This window comes from Lactuca saligna, chromosome 8 (assembly GCF_052625555.1).
Source record: "Lactuca saligna cultivar CGN05327 chromosome 8, ASM5262555v1, whole genome shotgun sequence".
Classification (NCBI taxonomy): domain Eukaryota; kingdom Viridiplantae; phylum Streptophyta; class Magnoliopsida; order Asterales; family Asteraceae; genus Lactuca; species Lactuca saligna.
In genome coordinates this window covers 188,852,132-188,877,890 of record NC_136424.1, presented here as the reverse complement: position 1 = coordinate 188,877,890, position 25,759 = coordinate 188,852,132, and positions in this window count along the sequence as shown.

Here is a 25,759-nt window from a genome sequence, read left to right as displayed (position 1 = left end):
GTTGAAGTACTGCACGCGTGAAACCCCGGTTTTTCATACTCGAGCCCCGAAGGAAGTTCTGCACCCTCGAGATCCCTGAGAATCCTGAGATTTCAACTCTCTCGAGTCGAAGTTCTGCTCGATTCTTCTCTCGACTACTTCAAATCAACCACTTCAATCAAGTAAGTTCATACCCCTTAATTACCCTTTTAAATGTTTTTAAATGTTTTTAAATGTTTATAAATGCGTTAACGGGGGGAATACAAGTTGAATCAGGTTTAGTTATTATATCAATCGCATGTGATTAATAACTAGCATGCAAATGGAATTACCATACGTTAATTATTTTACCAAACAGATATCTTTATCAAACTGTCTTACACACTGTAAGTTCTGTTCAAACTCGGTTACAAAGGTGTTTTCAAACAAAGGTTTTCCTTATACTTAAATTGTCTTATCAAACAAAATACTTTCAATCGTTTTATAAATTGACATCAAGTCGATTTTTTCTTAGATATTAATCTTTTTTAAAGGTTTTACAAAACTTCTTTTATACTTTTATATTATCAAATGCATGCCCATATATGTATAGTTATATAAGTAATGTGTAAAGGACATAGGGAGGCTAACTCACTCTATTTCCTTTTCCTCGTTGGGATGTGGCTATGGGGTATCGGTTATCCGTCCGAATGTCATATAAATATTAGTTATATATCATGTATACATATGTAGACATAAAAGTTTTCCTCAGTCAGTTCAGTACCTTTGGGTAGCAAAGGCATACCTCAGGTTATACATACACATTACTAGTAACTATAATAGGTGTAGTTAGGAGATACTATTTACCATTCCAAGTACAAGGAATCACACAAGAGTAAGTTCATTCATGAGTCTATACAATACATTACATGTTACATGAATACGTTTACATAGATGCGCTTACATGAATACGTTTACATAGATACGCTTACATGAATCCTCTTACATGGATACTTCTACCTAGATACTATATGATGAGATACTATTACATATTATACATGTAGATTAGATCTGTCTATCTTAGTACAAAAGGATACATTGCGGGACTAACCATTCCTATAATATCTGTTAACTATAGAGGTAAATGCACATCCACGGATGCCTACGGTTAATACCATTATAGGTATACTTTAAGGAGAAACTATTCCTACACCCAACTGTTAGCAACAGAGGTAAATGTACATCTTCGGATGACTATAGTTAATACTATTCGGTAATTCCTATGCCGTGTTTATCCTAGTACCAAAGGATAATATTTAAGTTTTTAGTTCATTTCCTTTACTTTGTGATACATTCGCATAAACGACGAGGTAGACTAATACTTATATAATTATATTACAACCTTTATTTTGTGACACATTTACATAATCGATGAGGTAGACTATAGTTTTATAACAATAGTTAAACAGGGAAAAACCGTCACATTTACAGTGATGGGTACTTTCAAAACAGTTAGGTCTTGGTAGAAGACTACTCTTTATACTAATAGAAATCATAGGGATTTGCTAGGGTGTTCAAACGTTTTCAACTACTTTCAAATAGTTCATACTTATACATACTTTTTCCAAATGTTTACAAGTCTTTACGTTCTAGTTTTGCAAATCAAAGACACATTAATACTTATGAATTCACCAGCTTTAATGTTGATACTCGCTTTCAAAATAATTTGTATTCTCAGGTCACAAATAAGACAGGTACGACGACCAGGTTTTGTGAAGACGGAGCAGTCAAGACTCATCTTTTATTTTTGAATATTCATTATTTATGATTTTGTTGGGTTTTGAGCATTCTAACACTCCTATGGTGTACATGTAACCTTATAAACCTTGGATCTATGTTTTCTCTATTAAAGATGCAAATAAGAACTTTCCAAGGCTTTAATCCTAACTAGCATATTATGAAGTTCTTATACTACAAAGTACTAGTTAGATGACATACCTTTTGATGTAGCTTGATGTCTTCAAGCTTTAAGAGCTTAGCCCCAATAGTGTGGAAGCCTCAAATGGAATCACAAATCACCAAAACACCTTGGAAGACTTTAGAGAATATGGATACTTGGTTCTCTCTAGTGAAATTGGCTAGCCCTTCTTAGTGTACCACTCTAGTCCCAATTTCACCAACCAAAGACATCTTTATATAGTGTGGAGGATTAGGGTTAAACCCTAATACCCATGACCTTTCATTTCCTAGGATCCATGGGTTAAACACTCCATGGACTATCCATGAAAGCTTAGCCCAACCTAAATGAACTTGGCCCATTCCATATATATAAGAGTTCTAATTTAATTAGTTCCTTTTTGATCACTTAATTAATTATAAATTAATTCTTGATCAATACTAATTAAATAATATGATTCCATAATAATATATTAGAACTTATAATATATTAATATGTAATCATAAACATACTATTCTCAAAAGATTATCCATATAAATTGTGTCGGTGAAGTGCAACCCAAATGGACCATGTCGGGTCGGGTCAAGTACATACCAAATATAGTTATGGACTTAGACATTAATCCAACAGTCTCCCACTTGGATAAGTCTAAAACTATTATTGCGTATGACTTCAAACCTAACTGGCAATCGTAGCTCTTAAAGCCACTGTCGAACTCTGATCTTGTCAACGAACATGTCCATTAGATAAGGAATCATATATTCCTCCATTCTAGATATCATATGGACTGAGACGTGGATTATAATCATTCTCTCTGTCCATTTGTTGTTCCCGGATTTCCGATTTATGACGACTGACTAATTGAACAAATCAAATCAGTCCTGGCCCAGCCGAGTACTTCCATTTGTCATCATCAAATCATCGAGGGGCCCACAGATATCGCTTTTATCCCGAAGGTAAAAGGAATGAATAAACTTCGACTCATATGGCTTGTTCTACTACTTGTTGAATCATACACAAAGGCACGTTTTATAACACCGAGTTACCGAATGAGTTTTCGTGCAATCAATGTACAATCAACTCATAGTAACAACTCATATCTCTACGTTTGAAGAATATAAGATATTATCGTCTCATGATCACTCATGATAAAATCCATGAAGTGATTCCAATGAGCGCGGGTTGAATCCAATACGCAGAACTTATGAGCACTCATGAGTGTTGTAGCCATTTGTCCAACACCTTAGACCTCTACAATCCAACTCATGACAGTCTTAATTCATATCTACTTCCAACATATGACCGACTGTGGATGGTTTGAATAACTTAGTCATTCCGGAAGAATAACCTAGTTTATTCGGGAAGTCAAAACATGCAAAGTGAAACACAATAATAATTGAATCCAATATGGTATCAAAACCTATGAACATAAATAAAACACCTTTTATTTATCACCATATGATTACACATTATTCATTGTATATTGTTTCAGCTATCAACTTTATTCTTGAATTTAAAACAATAGTTGTCCCATGCTCCAAGCATGTACACTATGTTTTCTAAACACTAGTCATGCCATACACCAAGTATGCATACTATGTTTGTCTATGATCTTTACTTTGTGAACTATATCAATTGAACATAACTTCAATGATTCTCTTTTCACACTCCCAAATCCTTACTGCAAATGCAATGATTCCAAATTCATGTCATTTACTGAAATCTGTTAGATTCTAAACTTATATGCATTGATCTTCTTGTAACGATTATGCACAAATTCACAAAGACTTAGCAACAATCATTACAGAGTATTCCAAAGGAGATCAATTCCTTGGAAACATCCTTCTTGCATTAAGTTTCCTTAATCTTACACAGATTGAAATTTCTGACTTTGAAACATTTCCAGATTCATTTTGACTATCACTTCTGAACAAGAGTTGCCTCCTTACAGATTATGTCAATATGGTCCTTCCAGAATTATCACTATACTTTTAATTGTCCTTGAGCAACCAATCTTTGGTAAACCTTAGATTGTCCTCGACAATTGTTTAATCCTTTTAGTCATATCCAATTCTAAACCTTTTCCCTTCTTAATGCCCCAGGCATTTGGAAACTTTTAGAAAGATGAATATAGCACATGTAATCGATCCTATATCCGAAGCATATGGGACACGATTCATGATGTCTCACATAAAGACTAAACCAGTCTTTTGCTATAACATTTCCATTTTTATCTGCCAAGTTCTCATAATTCAGATTATGAAAAGGGATGTCGTAATCATAATCGAGTATTAGAACGCAAATACTGGACCCATATACAGAATTTCCTTATGTTGAGCCATTCCAACATGAAATTCATATATATTTCCTTGACTAAATGATTAAAACCTCACGATCTAAGCTTATAGATTTGAGATGAAGTATAATTTCCTCTCCCTTAATTATAGCAAAACAACTTTTCCCAATTGAAACCTTTTGTTTTCTATAATTAACATTGCTAGCTTGCAATACATATCATAATTATCATGCTCCCACTAACATGATGATTATTAGCATAACACTTATGCTCCCACTAGCTTTGACACGTACTCAGAAATCAGATGACTTTCTTACCAAAGTTCAGATTTCTAATACTAGATTGTTTTGATAAAACTTTATCAAAAACATACACCTTCCCTTAGATAGCACACTTGTATGTCTAAACAATTATGAAGAGGGATGTCGTAATCATAATGGTTAGACCTTTTTGCCACTTCTCACAAGTCCAGGTTAGTGTGTCGGTAAACCACACACGCTCCACTAACGACTTTGAGAATGCAAATATCACAATTGCTATCTAGCTTAAATCTACTTAGTGAAAGTGTTTCCTCACCATCATTTTCATGAATCGGAGAGAAACCTTATGACACTTAGATTTATTGGTGTATGTGTTCTTATCCATGTGAATCATCAAAACCATAGTCACAAGACAAGGATAATGACAAATCCAAACTCATATGGACTAAACTCAATCTTAATTTCTTGCCACCTGGCAGCTCAAGGGCCTACCATTGCTTCCAAGTTGTTGTGCAACCAATTGAGAACTCTAAGAACTCATATGCAAAGCAAACTTTGATTAGAATGGGCATAGAATATGTCAACACGATAGGCTATAAACCTTAATTCGTGTGCTAGTGAAGAACTTCAGGTTTTATTCTTGATTAGTTCTTGAGACTTTCAAGACCTTGAAGACTCCCACTGTCCTCTTGACATATAAGACTCATAAACTCTTCACATAGTTGGCCTAAGTTGGTCTTTGTTTTATCCAAAACATCACAACTTACCAACTTCAAATGAACAAGAGTAGGACACTTTTACTCTTACATTTGACACGTGTTTTAAACCTTCTTAAAGATATGTCACTCAAATTACAATCTTGGAGTATGACTCTAAGACTTGTATTGGAACGAAGTATGACTCATCTTCTTGATTTAACCATTTCAACAATTCAAGATCCCTTCTTCTTAGTCATAAGAATGCACTAAGACCTCCTTAGAGAACTAATTTTGTTATGGTTTCTTAATCATTAAGATGATCACAAAACTGATACTAAAGTACTCTCCCATCTTTTCAGATTTGAGGAACTTCTATCCTTCTGCCTAATTTGATTCTTCTTATTCGCTCTTCCATGCATTGGAACCTTTTCCAATGTCTTGGAGTTGCACTTAAGCTTGTAAGTATAATCATATTTACTGAGCTTTAGTAAACTATGACGAATAGCCTTATATCTTTTGTGGTGGACTTAATCAGTGCACATGACTATGTACTCGATCCCTTAGTCCATCACTTGACTCACACATCCATGTGAACAAGTAATTAGTCTTAATTTTTTCAATACTTGAAAGTTCTCATTCATCATGTTATACAACTTGCATGATTCCAAGTTTCGGTCCAACTGAAACTTGGGTGATGAGAATCTTTCCTTATTTGGTAAATTTAGACATTACCACAAATGAAGGAATCAATTTCATATTTTCACTCTTGCTATTAATGGAATCATATAAGCAACAATTTTTCCTCAAATGCCATTGTAAGGATATTTTAAAATAACTAAAATCAAAAATTTTCTTTTATTTTAAAACTATGCGGAAAAACTTATCCTTACAATCCATATGAAAACTTGTTGTTATCTATTCCTAAGAAATATCTCATAACTCCTAAGAAGTAGCTCAAGAATCCGATTTTCAAACTACGCGATAGAAATCCATCTATGCGATTAGATTCAGCATATTCTTTCTTTAAGTTCCTTTACTTTTTCTTTGATTCTTAAAACATTACCATGTGACCCAGTCACATCATGTATCAGGAATCTCATAATAGAAACTTAATAGAGTTAGATTAGTGGATTTTTACCTGAAGTAGAGTCAACCTTATTGACTTTAACATCCTTAGGTAAATTTGGCAGCTTCGCAACTAATGACCCTTCCTTTGGCAATATAAACATATGGACCCTTTGATAATGGTACACGGGACTATTACAGACTTAGCCTTTTCTCTTCACCATTTGGTCAACCGAGTTGACTATGGCCGATCCCTTTCCATTGGGAAGAGAATGCTTTTCTGGATTTCCTGTGTCACTATTGTCAATGTCCATCAAGTTTTGAGGAATTTGATCTTAACAAATAGATAAGATCATTAGGGGTCTTGTCATAGTTTGTTTCATAGGTGTCCCAAAGGAACTCACTATGTGACTTAGAAAGTGATTGAACCACCAACTTCCTCAAGACTTTGACACCCAACTCTCCCGGCTTGTCAATATGTGACTACATCTCCAAGATGTGACCACACCTAGACCTTCACTTGCCAATAGGGTTCGAGTGACCTTTTTTTAAGAACTTGTGGGTTAGGGAGAATAATTGGAGGAGGTTAATGAAGTATGATTTCCAAGGGACATCATCTTCATTTAGGAAAGCTTGTTTCAAGAGATTTGGGAAGATCATAAATATCTAAACCAAACATATTTTGGGAGATATTCAAGATAATTGATTTTAAAGTCCTTAATATGACACCCAATCTGAAATATTAAGGCTAGGACCCAACAAACTATTTTATAACTTAGAAGAGGGATGCCGTAATCCAAGCTATAAAATATTTGAAGGTAGGTGAATGACGATTCACCAATTTCCACCATGAAAAACGAAATAATAATTAGGTTTTAATTGGTTTTGAAACTCCTAGATCTTTGAGATTCATTAAATTGTTCAATGGCATGTTTCAATCTCGAGTATGCCCTTCAGGTTTTGTGATTGGGATGCCGAGGATCACAAAACAAGGTGTGAAGTAACCATGCAAATTACTTGGTACCCTTATGTGTTTACCCCTCAATCGATGTGTCGGTTAACCACACACGCTCCATCGATACTATGATAAACAATAAGTTACCCTTTGCCTACCTTGTTAGATACGAGTTAGTGTGCCGGTTAACCACACACGCTCCACTAACCGACTTAAACAAAGTGCAAAGTGTAATTTCATGGATTAGCACCTTATTCACATTTTTCTAAGTAACTAAGATTGGGTATTATTAAGAGTTTAGTTACTTAGTATTTATCATTAATACTTTTAATGAAGGGAGAATTATAGTCCTGTCAAACCCGTTCGGCTAACGACCCTCCACCAGTCAAGCAAGCGGTGGGTGAGAGTGGACACCCATTAAGTTGCCATTTTATAGGCAACAACCTTATACCCACCTTATAGACCGGCTTCGTGAATGAGGCGTACAAGCGGTAAGACTGACTTTACTCTTATATATATATATATATATATATATATATATATATATATATATATATATATATATATATATATTAGCAGCGTACCCGCGCAAAGCGGCGGGGTGTGTAAATTTTTTCGGTGATATGTTTCCTCTACAAAAATGTTATGTTACAAAAGAAAGTACATGTCGAAGACAAAATAATCAAACTATGGTGTTATTTGGGAGATGAAGTCATTTTTTATTCCTAGACGGTGGGCTTTATAGCAGACGAGAGAACAAAGAGGTATCTGCGATTGGAGGGATATTTAAATTAACATGCTAAATTTAAGGATATCGAAAAGGGTTCAAAATTTGAATGAATCCGGGATTTGAGGGAACCATATCAAATTGCTGAGAAACATAAGGAGATTTGATGATAAATATTTGAATTCAAAATGTGGTTAAAATTTAATATTATTTTATTAATGGCTAGTTGTACTATCAGCTTCATCATTTGGACGTCTTAAAAAAATATTATTATTATAATCAATCTATTTTTAGACATAGTTAGATTTCTTTTATAAGATAGTAAAGATATATATATATATATATATATATATATATATATATATATATATATATATATATACTAGCAGCGTACCCGCGCAAAGCGGCGGGGCATGTAAATTCTTTCGGTGATATGTTTCCTCTACAAAAATGTTATGTTACAAATGAAAGTACATGTCGAAGACAAAATAATCAAACTATGGTGTTATTTGGGAGATGAAGTCATTTTTTGTTCCTAGACGGTGGACTTTATAGCAGAGAAGGGAACAAAGAGGTATATGCGATTGGAGAGATATTTGAATCAACATGTTAAAATTAAGGATATCTAAAATGGTTCAAAATTTGAATGAATCCGGGCCCAAATTGTTGAGAAATATAAGGAGATTTGATGATAATTATTTGAATTCAAAATGTGGTTAAAATTTAATATTATTTTATTAATGGTTACTTGTACTATCAGCTTCATCATTTGGACGTCTTAAAAAGATATTATTATTATAATCAATCTATTTTTAGAAATAGTTAGATTTCTTTTATAAGATAGTAAAGATATATATATATATATATATATATATATATATATATATATATATATATATATATATATATATATATATATATTATTAACTTATAATATTATAAAGTATAAGGGTTGAATTTTAACTCTTAAAATTCTAAGGGCTAACTTGGAATTAAAGTATTCATAAGAGAAAACTTTACAAATTCCAAAACTTGAGGGCAAGTTTTGAAACTATTCAAAAATAATTAATTCCATAACTTATGTGTTTAAAGTAGTTTTAATCCAAAAACTCTTCAAGTTCCATAACTTGAGGACAAGTTATGGAAGACTTTAAACTAATAAAAGAATTAACTTTTCTTTATTTTATAACTTATGGAATTAATTAAGGTTACACTTTTTTTTATATTTATTATTTAATGAAGAGACTCTTGGTCCTCCATAACTTGAGGACAAATTATGGAGTCATAACTCCAATTAATTAGAACTAGACTCTTCATTTTGTAACATTTGCCAACTTTTATGAGTTTTATGAAACTTAAATGTGACTTTTCATATAACTTGAGGACAAGTTACAAAAACACATTTTAGAATCAACTCTTAGATTAATTTGGATTGAAAACAACTATTTCACTCAACTTTTATATTAATCTAAGCAACTCATAAGAAAAAGATAATTCAAATCAAACTTTTTCATGTAATTAGTCTAACCCTTAAACTAATACAAAACATGAATCTATTGACAATTATCTTTGAAATTGGATTAGCATGAACATTACCACACCAAAAACAAGTTTATAAGTTCAAAAACCTCTTAGGGTAATGTTCCTAGTCCAATTCCAGCCAAAAAAGTTGAATTTATGCTGTCTGGGGGTCCAACTCGCCGAGTGCACTAACCAACTCGGCGAGTTGGATGCTTTTTGCCTTGGACTCGTCGAGTCCCTTCATGGACTCGGCGAGTCTGCTGGGCAGACAGTATCAAAACTCGATTTTCAGCTCCATTTGCAAGTATAACAAGAAAACAAGCCTAGGCTCTGATACCACTGTTGGGTTTTGAGCATTCTAACACTCCTATGGTGTACACGCAACCCTATAAACCTTGGATCTATGTTTTCTCTATTAAAGATGCAAATAAGAACTTTCCAAGCCTTTAATCCTAACTAGTATATTATGAAGTTCTTATACTACAAAGTACTAGTTAGATGACATACCTTTTGATGTAGCTTGATGTCTTCAAGCTTTAAGAGCTTAGCCCCAATAGTGTGGAAGCCTCAAATGGAATCACAAATCACCAAAACACCTTGGAAGACTTTAGAGAATATGGATACTTGGTTCTCTCTAGTGAAATTGGCTAGCCCTTCTTAGTGTACCACTCTAGTCCCAATTTCACCAACCAAAGACATCTTTATATAGTGTGGAGGATTAGGGTTAAACCCTAATACCCATGACCTTTCATTTCCTAGGATCCATGGGTTAAACACTCCATGGACTATCCATGAAAGCTTAGCCCAACCTAAATGAACTTGGCCCATTCTGTGACAACCGTCAAATTTCGGTCAAGTCAAAGTCAACTAAAGTCAGCAAGTCAAACCGTTTGACTCAATTTGCCCATGAGTACTAAAATTCACACTATGAAACTTCTACATAACTTCTATTCTAATGAGAAATCATAAAGCAAAAAGTGCGAACATCCAGATCTCCTTAACCTAAAACTGTAGTACGTGGCGAGCCAAACCGATAAAACAATGATGCATACTCATCGGGAGTGTGTAAGATCCTTAAACAACGCTTAACAGGGTTTACGAACCATGCATTGCGATGCCGGACACTCACAATTGTCACACATGGATCCTCTCTCAAACGTTTTCACTCTATCTCTCTCTATGTCAAATCTCTCCCAAATCCCTCTAAGTATGTGAAATCTCTCCCAAATATCTCTGTATGAGAAATCTCTCCAAGAATGTCAAATCTCTCCCAAATCTCTCTAAGTATGTGAAATCTCTCTCAAATATCTCTCTGTATGAGAAATCTCTCCAAGAATGTCAAATCTCTCCCAAATCTCTCCAAGTATGTGAAAACTCTCGCAAATATCTCTGTGAATGAGAAATCTCTCCAAGAATGTCAAATCTCTCCCAAATCTCTCCAAGTGTGAGAAATCTCTCCCAAATCTCTCTCCAAAGTTTCCCGTAACTTTTTAGAATCATTCGGGTCATTCCGACGCTTAATCGTGTCAAAAACGGCTTAAAACGGGGTAAAAACGAGAAAAATAGACATTAGGAACCGAAACCTCTCGAGAAGAGAGAAGCTTCTTAGGACCCGAAGGTCCTCTTAGGGACTGAGAGCAAGGAGGAGTCGAACCCTCCTGAGCCGAACCCGAACCTCGCCCAGGAGGAACCGAAACCGAACCCTGCTTAAGAGGAACCGAACCCGAACTCTGCCCAAGAGGAACCGAACCCGAACCTCGCCCAGGAGGAACCGAACCCGAACCCCGCTTAAGAGGAACCGAAACTCGCCCTGGAAGAACCGAACCCGAAGGTACTGTTCACCACTGTTCATTCGGCACCTTTCGGTCGGACGTGTCGCCTCTTATCTCCGGACCGAACCCCCTCTCGCCTTCGCCTCTCGCTTCCTTGCCCCTTTCGCTTCCCTCTGTTCGTTTCGTTTCTGGCTACAACCCCCAGCAAGGACCGAACCTCGGCCTAGGGACCGAGAGGTCTCGCTGGGAATGCCTTTCTTCCCGGTTTTCGCGTAGTTTTGCATTTAAGGCCCGTTTTTAATTATTTTAACGCGGGATTTTCACCCAAAATCATATTTTAACATAATAAACACTAAATATTCACAATTTAATCATATTTTTATGAAAATCATTATCTAAATAATAAAGATCTAATGGGGGATTTATTTAAGGTGGAGTGTTGACTTTGTCTTAACTTATGACACAAGCAACCACCCCATACCCACTCTATGACCAGCCATACCTCCCCACCTTACCTATGTCACTTCAATGTCCCTTACACTCAATTTACACTCATTCCCACGTTTTTAGAGCTGGAACAAACATCCTCTCTCCTCATTTTCTCTCATTTGCCCTCATTTCACTAAGTATCAAACACCACTTTCTCTCAAACTTTTCCCACTCCAATTTCGAGATTCAAGGCTGATTTTCAAGTGTTCCTCCACTCTTAGTAAGTAAAATTCATCCTCCTTATGATTATTTCACTTCATTCTACTCAAATCATGAATATCTTACACAAACTCCATCATATTAGCGTTAGAGCTTCGAATCTTCAAGTGATTCTTCAAGTGTTCTTGGGTTGAAAACTTCTCTTCTTCAACACTTATATACTGAAATCACTCAAGGTGAGTTCATACCCCTACATTTTCATGTTTTCTCAAGTTTTCAGGGGGGGAATACAAGTTAAAACACTAAGAACATAACTAAATTTTTCTAACAGCCTTCATCAGAAAAGTTCAACTCCATTCACGGACTGTTTTGGGCATCTTAAACATTTTTGTTTTCAAAACTGTAGAAGGTGTAAATAGTTCAAGTTTTTAGCTTTAAAATGACTACTTGCACATCTCCATACGATGTTTCTACAATTTATGGTGATTTTTACAAAATTGCCTATCATTTCAAACAACAATCCGTACCAGTCTGTGATTATGGACTTTTTCACCCAAGTTGGAGGTCATTAAAAATCGTGATAAAAATTATGAGTAAACTAGACACATTTTTTGAACTCTCAGAATTTACGGATCTAGTTTTCGACTTCGTATGATTTTTCTATGATTTTTCCAAAACAGGGCAGAATGGCTAAATTTAGCCAACAGCATGTAAATATCATAACACTTTGTAATATGTTGAGCAAAGTGTATAATCATAAGTTCTAATTATTGAATGTGTTTCTTTGTTAGTTTACCATCATGAACTGAAACTAAGTCATTCATAATAAATATTATTCATTCATTTTAGAACACGTATATTAAACTGTAAAAAGTATAGTTTGATAAATTCATAACACTAATACATTTCCATAAAAGAGTTCATACATATTACATACATTTTAGATAAACTATAATAGGTATAGTTTATGATACATCACTCAGCGCACTCGTACAAAAAGGGTACATTCATACAAGAAAGATTTATATTCACACACATTTCACGTAAATTTGATAACCTATAGTTTGATAAATTCATAACACTAATACATTTCCATAAAAGAGTTTATACATATTACATACATTTTAGATAAACTATAATAGGTATAGTTTGTGATACATCACTCAACGCACTCATACAAAAAGGGTACATTCATACATGAAAGATTTATATTCACACACATTTCACGTAAACTTGTTAACCTATATTGTGAGACTCTATCTCTCTCTCTCTCTCTCTCCCCGTACGTCTGAGTGCGGGATATAATTCCTGGTAGTTATAATCAGAATCTCCTTGAGGGAGAACGTGATACTTGTATATAGATCTATATTGGGTTTGACACCCCACACCTTGCTGCTAGCTACAGTTGGACCTGCAGGTCTACGGGTGACAAATGTCATTTTATTTTTCGCGACACTGAGAACGTCGTGGCAGGTTCACATAGTCATAGTACGATTATAGCGACTCACATAGGGATATAACAATCCATAAGTTTACGGGATTTTATTTTTAAAACCTAAATGAGTTTTATGTCGATTTAAAATCACCTTTTTATCTCTATGGGTACAGATATTACTGTACACTTTTGGTTTTGGTAGTTACGACTACACATCATTTGAAACCACATTTATACTTTTAAGTATGGTCAATACTTGTTATTTCTCGGTCCTCTAATTTAGGACTACATATATATAAAGTATTAACGAACATGAGAACATACAGAAATTTCATTTAATTCAAACGCGTCCATGTCCATTTAAGTGCATAACATTTTCTATAAATAAGAAAGGTTACTTATACATTTTGGTCTTTAGTCATAAGACTACATTACGCAGATTTTAAAGAAAATATCGGATTTTCTGGATACATATTCTAACGATTTTACAAGGAAAACAATTTACTTTTCCAACGAAATCTCTTATGAACTCACCAACCTTTGTGTTGACACTTTTCAAAACTACTTGTATTCTCAGGAATTCAGTGAAAACAGGAAATCAACAACGTTTTGAGGATGGGACGATAAATCGTCAAACAGTTCATTTTGTATTATAATGTAATTGATGTGAATCATGTAAACATGTGCTTTGATGTAACGTTTTCAATTATATTTGAGTTGGTTGTATTTACTTTGAGCACTATTATACTCATTGTTGTGATACTTTACATGAAGTCCTCCACCCCCGGACGTTTCCGCCATCCTTGGTTTGAGGGTGTGACAGATTGGTATCAGAGCCAGGTTTATAGTGAACTCAGTATATCAAACCACATAAGATATACATACTATAAATGCATTGGGACTAAGTCTCTGATTTAAAGTTTCAAAACAACTATACCTTTAGAAATAAATAGTTTCTTATTAAAGGTATACATGCCTACATACATATTAAGGTCAGCACCACTCTAGAACAAAACAAAAGTAATGATTGTTGAATATCACAGGTAAGCTCGGGGATGCATGGTCAGTCCTGGGAGTGGCATAGCCTGATCAACTATGCTGGTCCGAGGAGTGATTAGCACATGCCCAAGGATAGTTATGATATGGCAACAAGTCTAAAACTTACCAACACTACCACAATGAGAACAATAGAATAGAACATGAGTTTAAAATACTATAGGAGTATTTTGTAATATCATAACTTATATGAAAACTAAATAGATCCTCAATAATAGGTCTATAGTCCCTAAGTGGATACTCAAGGTTATATATAACTTAGAAATTATAGACTTAGAATTTGTGGTCATTACTTTACTTCCTTTTCCTTGTTTGGATGTGGATCTAGAGTGGGATCACTTATTCAAAGGTCTATCGTATCTTGTTATATGTAATTAGTACGCATTATGTCATTATAGAAGTAACTAATAAGGATTACCCCCCTATAAGTAATTGATAATAGAGTTAGACGCATAGTACTTATCTCCTCCCCTTCTATTCTCGCAAATACGGCATAGCAAAATCCTACTTACCGGACGACCCTTACTTTCCTAATCCGAACTCGAGGAATGGTGAATGATTATGAGAAGAATCATAAGCGGGACCGGAGGTAATCAATCCTCCATGCATAGCAAGGGTTCCGTGAACCGTTTCGACTATAACGAACCCGTGAACCGTTGGGCAATCGTGATCGAGGGTTGAATGTCGACAACAATGAAAACAACCACCATGTGGAGACCAACGAGGGTGCTATGACCTCAACCACGGGGGACCGATGGACAGAGCCCTCCCGGCAAAGACCCGGCGGATCGCGATCACCGGGGATTAAAACTAGAAGACTACAATCTGAGTTCAGAAAACTGCGCACTACTATAGACCCCACCATCTCATGTACCGGTGACTCAGAGTTATACTACTATTCCCGAGACCAACTCTCTTTTTAGGACCTTATCGCCACTCGTGAAGAGGAAAGAGAGTAACAGGGTAGGACACACATCATTCAAAGAAAGGATGATTGTAGCCAAGCGTTGATTGGCAAAGCTACAAAATTGCATCGACCTTGCCTCAGGCATCACAAGGGATGGATCATTGTAAGTAGAGTTCATGCCGCTCACCAGACCTGGTAAATTAGCTTCATAAGTATGCGTTGGTGCTACTCTATTGTAACTAAAATCACGACACTACAAACTAAATGGTCATACTAATCGAGAAAGCTATCTACTATCAAAACCCGCCCATGCACAAATGTGAAGTAGACCTACATCGAGGTCAAAATTTTCACTGAAACCATGATTTCTAGAGTCATATTAACAAGATGGGCTTAGGATGTACCTAACAGACTCGAAGGACTATCTAGCCTTAATTATATAACTAAGCATACATCAATAGGTCGTGATGAGGACTTAGCTTGGGTCAAGTATAAGGATTCACTTGGATACAGAGCTACTAAAATATATGAGTTTATTATACAAAGAATCTTGTTATAAATTGTTTTCAGAACACCCTAAACAACCGAACTTTGATACAAATCGATATGAGATAAACTTAGTTAGAAAACTCGCGACATATAGCCATCCTAGAAACTCATTATCGTCTCACCTTTAAGCATTTGTTAAGAAGTTTCTTCTTCATAGACCTATGGGTGCGATCATACCAGCACTAATGCACCGGATCCCATCAAAATTCCTTAGCCGAGTTTTTTCGGACAAACATGATTCTAAGAGGAGTAAAGCTTAACGTCCGTATGAAACCCACTCCTGCCTACTGCCATAACTCCATCTCGGGAGCGTTAGCAGAAACACTAAGGATAGTACAGTAATGTGCAAAAATTTATATGCGTAAATATAAATTGTAAGGATGCACTTAAGACAATCATTTCCACTAACGAAGTCGTTTTTCGTCATGAAACAGAGCTATGTCTTCACCAAGAGGCAACAAACCAACTAGCAAGGCGCCAACACTTCAGATAGACGCTGCTACTTTTCAAGCTGCAGTCACGGCAGCCGTGGCAGCCGTCATGGTGCATTTCAATACTAACAACATCAACAAGGGTGGAAGCGATACTAACAATACAAATTGTGGTAACAATCAGGGACACCAATGGGTACCTACCAACAAAAATACCTCAGGCCACGAACCTACGAACAAGAAGAGAAAGTTTTGGGACATGAAAGAGCGCCACCAATCTAAGGGATACACTAAAAGACAACAACCTAGGGCCGCCCCTACCATTACAACAGTAGTCATGACAAATGCCTCGACACTAGCCTCGGGGTCTGCCACCCAAATGCCTGCCAGACCATATGAGGGATCACTCCCAAAGTGCAACAAATGTGGCTTTCATCACCATGGGGCTTGCCGGGAGATGCACTGTAAAAACTGCAACAGGAAAGGGCATACCGTTCGTTTTTGTAGGGCCTCGGCCCATCACCTCCCTTCAATCACCTGCACCAAGGTAGGCCCAGTATGCTACCTATGCGGTGAAACGGGACACTTCAAGAGAGAATGTCCAACTGAGAAGAACGACGAAGGAACAGGAGGAATGTGATGAACACACCAACAAGAGCAGCAAGGGAACCATGTTAGGACTTTTGTAATGTTCCCAACGACAATACGTTTAAGTACTATATGTTTGTAATGAATTTTGGTACGCTTACTAAAGTAACCTTCCTTCTAAAAAGTAGCTAAAATATTTTCTCTCTCATACAAATCAAACCAAAGACATCCATATGTGACCTTAGGAGCATTACCTGTAAGCTGTAATGACCTTGTCCACACATCGGGGTTAATTTAAAAATCAAAATACTTAAGTCTTGAAATAGATAATTCCATCCTGACTCCGATTCCATGTCTATTATTAGGGGTTGAGTGGGGTCACCCACTCGATAAATTTCACGATGTCAATTTACATATGACAATCATATACCGCTCGATCGTAAGGAGACCTGTCAGGAGTCATGATATCAAGTATCATTACTGGCTATCGAAAACACACCCACTACCAGTGCTAGACACTGTGGTAGGAATCATCTACAATAATCATAACATCAAACAAAACGGAACACGCAGAAAAGAAATACAGGACACTCTATCACTCTATTGATCTCTTCCTTTGAATACAACTTATCTCATGTTATCTAAAAAGATAGTGTTGTCGTATTCCAATTTTGATTGATATTGCCCTCGTCTTCCTGATTAAACGACTACAAAAGGGCCCTTCGCCTAACCCCCCGAATATCGAAACTATCGTCTCTCATAAACATCCAGCACGGACCTTTGGGTCATCTCTCACTGTGGAACTCCAAAACACGCACCAGAGGAGTGTCATACTTCCCGAAGCCTTATCACATGTATTTACAGGAGACCTTCGGGAATGTCATGCATGTATCAGACAAGATTCAAGCATAGAAGCTTGGGACAGATATGGTACGAGTCCTGCCATGAGCTTCGGGCTAAGGTTGCCCAGAAGGACGAGTGAATGTCCTACCATTCAAAAAGGCATAGTCGCGTAAACCAAACCCACATACTTCCTACCGAGCTACAAGAGCTTTCAAGTCAAACCTGTCGAACTACTCAACAATGAAATTGAAGAACCAAGTTTCTCACTCTGAAAAGTTCTCGTCTTATTCTTCAAATTAGAAAGACAAATTGCTCACAATTCCATCGATTTCAGAGGCCCCGACAACATCTCTAATAGAAACCTTTACTATCTGCCTCGCATTGACGAATAGGCCGACCAACCTCAAGAAACGAGGTACCCTTCAGGAATTGGACCTGAGATCTGAATATCACCAGTCACGAGTATTGAAGAAGGATATCCGAGAACAATCCTCCAATTTCGATGAAGACGCGGAAAGTTCTTTGTGATAACCCTCGGATAGGATCAGACCCACTCATTGGATTGATGAACATAATAAATAGGATATACCCTTCTTGCTAGGATCAGTTCATCATCGTCATTACAAATGACTTACTTATCTACCCTCGTAGTAAGAAGGAAACCAAGGAGAGCAGCTACAACAAACCACGGAAGAAATACGATCAGAGAAGTATTACCCAAAGTTCTCTAGATACGAGTTTTGGAATTGAGGAGTTCAATTCGCAAGACACATCGTTACCAAGATGGAAATTCATAAGGACCCTTTCAATTGATCAAAACCGTCGAGAAACAGTCAGTACCGAAGGCGTTAGCAGAAATACGCCAAGATTCTGGGTCTCGCTGACCTACCGTCTTAATTCCTTCGGAACTTCTCGAAAAATACAAACCCCTCCCAACTTTGACCCTAAAGGGAGTAACCCTTGACAGGAAGAGAAGCAAGAGGAAGAAACCTTTAGAACGCCGGTATAACCGACCAAATTCCTCTAGAGACACTCACTCTGGGAAGGCTTAGTACGCTTCGGAAAGCATGGAAAGCCAATACCCCAAATAATTGTGTCTTTCGAGATTCTTGTCAGAATCAGCCCTGTAACTCGCTACTTCAATCTACTCACGCGAGCTTAGTAAAGTACACCCTACCCAACACGTCCCAAATTTACAAGAAGAATCTATCCGATGAGACTCTTGCAATTCCCCTCGACGAGATCGAGTTCCACAAGAGCCTCACTTCTCGGCTTGATTATTCATGCCTACTCCTTGCCTAAATTCAAATTTCGGGACGAAATTCCCTCTAACGGGGGGATGATGTGACAACCGTCAAATTTCGGTCAAGTCAAAGTCAACTAAAGTCAGCAAGTCAAACCGTTTGACTCAATTTGCCCATGAGTACTAAAATTCACACTATGAAACTTCTACATAACTTCTATTCTAATGAGAAATCATAAAGCAAAAAGTGCGAACATCCAGATCTCCTTAACCTAAAACTGTAGTACGTGGCGAGCCAAACCGATAAAACAATGATGCATACTCATCGGGAGTGTGTAAGATCCTTAAACAACGCTTAACAGGGTTTACGAACCATGCATTGCGATGCCGGGCACTCACAATTGTCACACATGGATCCTCTCTCAAACATTTTCACTTTATCTCTCTCTATGTCAAATCTCTCCCAAATCCCTCTAAGTATGTGAAATCTCTCTCAAATATCTCTCTGTATGAGAAATCTCTCCAAGAATGTCAAATCTCTCCCAAATCTCTCCAAGTATGTGAAATCTCTCTCAAATATCTCTCTGTATGAGAAATCTCTCCAAGAATGTCAAATCTCTCCCAAATCTCTTCAAGTATGTGAAAACTCTCGCAAATATCTCTGTGTATGAGAAATCTCTCCAAGAATGTCAAATCTCTCCCAAATCTCTCCAAGTGTGAGAAATCTCTCCCAAATCTCTCTCCAAAGTTTCCCGTAACTTTTTAGAATCATTCGGGTCATTCCGACGCTTAATCGTGTCAAAAACGGCTTAAAACGGGGTAAAAACGAGAAAAATAGACATTAGGAACCGAAACCTCTCGAGAAGAGAGAAGCTTCTTAGGACCCGAAGGTCCTCTTAGGGACTGAGAGCAAGGAGGAGCCGAACCCTCCTGAGCCGAACCCGAACCTCGCCCAGGAGGAACCGAAACCGAACCCTGCTTAAGAGGAACCGAACCCGAACTCTGCCCAAGAGGAACCGAACCCGAACCTCGCCCAGGAGGAACCGAACCCGAACCCCGCTTAAGAGGAACCGAAACTCGCCCTGGAAGAACCGAACCCGAAGGTACTATTCACCACTGTTCATTCGGCACCTTTCGGTCGGACGTGTCGCCTCTTATCTCCGGACCGAACCCCCTCTCGCCTTCGCCTCTCGCTTCCTCGCCCCTTTCGCTTCCCTCTGTTCGTTTCGTTTCTGGCTACAACCCCCAGCAAGGACCGAACCTCGGCCTAGGGACCGAGAGGTCTCGCTGGGAATGCCTTTCTTCCCGGTTTTCGCGTAGTTTTGCATTTAAGGCCCGTTTTTAATTATTTTAACGCGGGATTTTCACCCAAAATCATATTTTAACATAATAAACACTAAATATTCACAATTTAATCATATTTTTATGAAAATCATTATCTAAATAATAAAGATCTAATGGGGGATTTATTTAAGGTGGAGTGTTGACTTTGCCTTAACTTATGACACAAGCAACCACCCCATACCCACTCTATGACCAGCCATACCTCCCCACCTTACCTATGTCACTTCAATGTCCCTTACACTCAATTTACACTCATTCCCACGTTTTTAGAGCTGGAACAAACATCCTCTCTCCTCATTTTCTCTCATTTGCCCTCATTTCACTAAGTATCAAACACCACTTTCTCTCAAACTTTTCCCACTCCAATTTCGAGATTCAAGGCTGATTTTCAAGTGTTCCTCCACTTTTAGTAAGTAAAATTCATCCTCCTTATGATTATTTCACTTCATTCTACTCAAATCATGAATATCTTACACAAACTCCATCATATTAGCGTTAGAGCTTCGAATCTTCAAGTGATTCTTCAAGTGTTCTTGGGTTGAAAACTTCTCTTCTTCAACACTTATCTACTGAAATCACTCAAGGTGAGTTCATACCCCTAAATTTTCATGTTTTCTCAAGTTTTCAGGGGGGGAATACAAGTTAAAACACTAAGAACATAACTAAATTTTTCTAACAGCCTTCATCAGAAAAGTTCAACTCCATTCACGGACTGTTTTGGGCATCTTAAACATTTTTGTTTTCAAAACTGTACAAGTTGTAAATAGTTCAAGTTTTTAGCTTTAAAATGACTACTTGCACATCTCCATACGATATTTCTACAATTTATGGTGATTTTTACAAAACTGCGTATCATTTCAAACAACAATCCGGACCAGTCTGTGATTATGGACTTTTTCACCCAAGTTGGAGGTCATTAAAAATCGTGATAAAAATTATGAGTAAACTAGACACATTTTTTGAACTCTCAGAATTTACGGATCTAGTTTTCGACTTCGTATGATTTTTCTATGATTTTTCCAAAACAGGGCAGAATGGCTAAATTTAGCCAACAGCATGTAAATATCATAACACTTTGTAATATGTTGAGCAAAGTGTATAATCATAAGTTCTAATTATTGAATGTGTTTCTTTGTTAGTTTACCATCATGAACTGAAACTAAGTCATTCATAATAAATATTATTCATTCATTTTAGAACACGTATATTAAACTGTAAAAAGTATAGTTTGATAAATTCATAACACTAATACATTTCCATAAAAGAGTTCATACATATTACATACATTTTAGATAAACTATAATAGGTATAGTTTATGATACATCACTCAGCGCACTCGTACAAAAAGGGTACATTCATACAAGAAAGATTTATATTCACACACATTTCACGTAAATTTGATAACCTATAGTTTGATAAATTCATAACACTAATACATTTCCATAAAAGAGTTTATACATATTACATACATTTTAGATAAACTACAATAGGTATAGTTTGTGATACATCACTCAAAGCACTCATACAAAAAGGGTACATTCATACATGAAAGATTTATATTCACACACATTTCACGTAAACTTGTTAACCTATATTGTGAGACTCTATCTCTCTCTCTCTCTCTCTCTCTCTCTCTCTCTCTCTCTCTCTCTCTCTCCCCGTACGTCTGAGTGCGGGATATAATTCCTGGTAGTTATAATCAGAATCTCCTTGAGGGAGAACGTGATACTTGTATATAGATCTATATTGGGTTTGACACCCCACACCTTGCTGCTAGCTACAGTTGGACCTGCAGGTCTTCGGGTGACAAATGTCATTTTATTTTTCGCGATACTGAGAACGTCGTGGCAGGTTCACATAGTCATAGTACGATTATAGCGACTCACATAGGGATATAACAATCCATAAGTTTACGGGATTTTATTTTTAAAACCTAAATGAGTTTTATGTCGATTTAAAATCACCTTTTTATCTCTATGGGTACAGATATTACTGTACACTTTTGGTTTTGGTAGTTATGACTACACATCATTTGAAACCACATTTATACTTTTAAGTATGGTCAATGCTTGTTATTTCTCGGTCCTCTAATTTAGGACTACATATATATAAAGTATTAACGAACATGAGAACATACAGAAATTTCATTTAATGCAAACGCGTCCATGTCCATTTAAGTGCATAACATTTTCTATAAATAAGAAAGGTTACTTATACATTTTGGTCTTTAGTCATAAGACTACATTACGCAGATTTTAAAGAAAATATCGGATTTTCTGGATACGTATTCTAACGATTTTACAAGGAAAACAATTTACTTTTCCAACGAAATCTCTTATGAACTCACCAACCTTTGTGTTGACACTTTTGAAAACTACTTGTATTCTCAGGAATTCAGTGAAAACAGAAATCAACAACGTTTTGAGGATGGGACGATAAATCGTCAAACAGTTCATTTTGTATTATAATGTAATTGATGTGAATCATGTAAACATGTGCTTTGATGTAACGTTTTCAATTATATTTGAGTTGGTTGTATTTACTTTGAGCACTATTATACTCATTGTTGTGATACTCTACATGAAGTCCTCCACCCCCGGACGTTTCCGCCATCCTTGGTTTGGGGGTGTGACACATTCCATATATATAAGAGTCCTAATTTAATTAGTTCCTTTTTGATCACTTAATTAATTATAAATTAATTCTTGATCAATACTAATTAAATAATATGATTCCATAATAATATATTAGAACTTATAATATATTAATATGTAATCATAAACATACTATTCTCAAAAGATTATCCATATAAATTGTGTCGGTGAAGTGCAACCCAAATGGACCATGCCGGGTCGGGTCAAGTACATACCAAATATAGTTATGGACTTAGACATTAATCCAACAGATTTATACTAGGAAAGAACTCACATGTACTTGAAACTTATACTATCAATGCAATGGATGATGTTGTTGCTTGTTTACTACTTTGCATTGTTGTGATACATTACATGACGTCCTCCGCCCCAGAACGTTTCCGCCGTTCTCAGTTTTGGGGTGTGACATATTCTCCCCTAAAATGTATTAAAGTACATTATAAAGTATTTGAAAGTGTATAAAAGGGGGTATGAACTCACTTGATTGAAGTGGTTGTTTTGAAGTATTCGAGAGAAGAATCGAGCAGAACTTCGAGTAGAGAGAGTTGAAATCTCGGGATTCTCAGGGATCTCGGGAGTGTAGAACTTCCTTCGGGACTCAAGTATGAAAAACTGGGGCTTCAGGAAGGATTATCGAGGTAATCACGCAGAGTAACAGCACTTAGATGGAAAGAGATGAGCACCAAACCCGACACCCTTAAGCTTCAATTTATAGGGGCTGATTAGGGGTCTCACGTCGTGAGTTTTGGATTGTTCACGTAGTGAGGCTTAGTCAGCATGATCCTCTTCGACGAGTTGACGTGTCTGAGACTCTGGAACCCATCAGTCACGAGCTCACGTCGTGAGCATGGTTCCCTCACGTCGTGAGGCTGAGTCAGCCTTGGGTTTTGTGTCCCGAACTTGTAAAATCCGTAACTTTCGCGTACGAGCTCCGATTTCAACGTTCTTTATATGAACGCGTAGGTGTGAAAAGGCTCTACAACTCTTGTTTAGGTTGTGTCGGCTAAAGACCGTTCGATCTCTATTTCGAGTTTTTAGTTGTCTACTGCTAGGTCAAAAACTTCGAAAATTCATAACTTCCTCATACGAAGTCAGATTTAGGGGTTCTTTTTATGTATGTTCGCGGTTTAATGATACCTACAACTTTCATTTAGATACCTAAGGCTAAAAAGTATTTTATTGAAATTTCTCGTTTTATGCTTAACAGCGCTTTACCGGTAGCGTTATGAATCTTTGATTGGTCATAATTCCTTCATTATAAATCGGATTTTAGTGTTCTGTATATTTTTGGAAACCTTATCATGATATCTATCACATAGTGTACTCAAACGGAGCTTTTTGGACATTTCATTTTCGATGATATTCTTATTGCTTCACAAAGAGATTACAAGACTTGAATTTTAGACATTGCATTGACCTGAAATAACGGGTTGTTACACAAACTCTGCTCGAAAGCTAGTTACAAAATCAAACCAGGTCATAGTGAAACATCCCAAAAATGCAAGCCAAAAATTTCGTTTTTAAAATCATTTAACAAACATAATGTTATCACCATAAGATAAAATCATCAAACATGTATCTCAAAATCTTATAAAATCTGTTAACATATAATTATCTCATATAAAATATCGGAGTAAGCTCCCAGGCTACTAAACTATGGTGTGTGTTATGACATCAACTCGAGCCCTTCCCTTTGCTAGCTGAAGTACGTGAAACCAAAAACTAAGCACAAAGCTTAGTGGGCTCCCCCAAACTACCACATACCATACAAGGCACATATAACAAATAACATAACTCTAGGACTCTTCCCAACTGCATCGGGATGAATCCCAACATCGGGCTCACCCTAGCATCCGACCGCATCGAGTATCGAGCTCACCCCAGCATCGAGCTTACCCCGACACATACGCAGCATAACATATATCATAAGCATATAACATAATCACATAATCTGCATCGGGATTGCCCCGGAACACATAATACATAGCATAAAATCTAACATACATCGGGCTTGCTCCAGCATCGGGCTTACCCCAGAACACATAACACATAACATGTAAACTAACATACATCGGGCTTGCCCCAGCATTGGACCGAAGTCCAGAACACAACACATATCATATAACATGCATGAATCACAAAGACATCATGCATACTTAACTACTTCTCGAGACCTCCCCAGCATCGGACCGAAGTCCAGAAAACATATAAACTGCATTGGGCTCACCCCGACATACTCTACTACATAAACGGGTCGGCATTGGTGCCTTAGACCCGTTCATACTGAAGTAAAACTCACCTCCTGTGTCTAACTATTGATACTTTGGGTGAGGAATCTCTGCCTGCTGCTCCAGCGACTCTCTGACTATAATTTCCATAAAGACACTTAGTCAAAAACTGATAACTAACCTTAGGGTAAAGTGACCATTTTACCCCTAGCTAAAGTCAACATCTTGGTTAAAGTCAACATCCAGTTGACTCGACTCACCGAGTCGGTCCGCCAACTCATCGATTCCCTATTATTTTATCTACCCCCAATCCAACTCTACTCATCGAGTCTAGCAAGAACTCGACGAGTTCTCCTTAAATCGATATCGGGACAATCTTCAACTAATTTGTTGAGTTCAACCATGAACTCATCGAGTTCATCATCATCATAAGTGCTACTAGTATGTGACTCGCCGAGTTGTATGAACAACTCGTTGATTCTGTCTTCATGGGTTGGGAGATTTCCTTGGACTCACCGAGTGTGTTTATACACCCATCGAGTCCCATGGTTTCCAGTTCCATAACTTCATCAATTTCGTTGAGTCCTTCTTTTGGACTCATCTAGATCCCTTATAAACCTAACT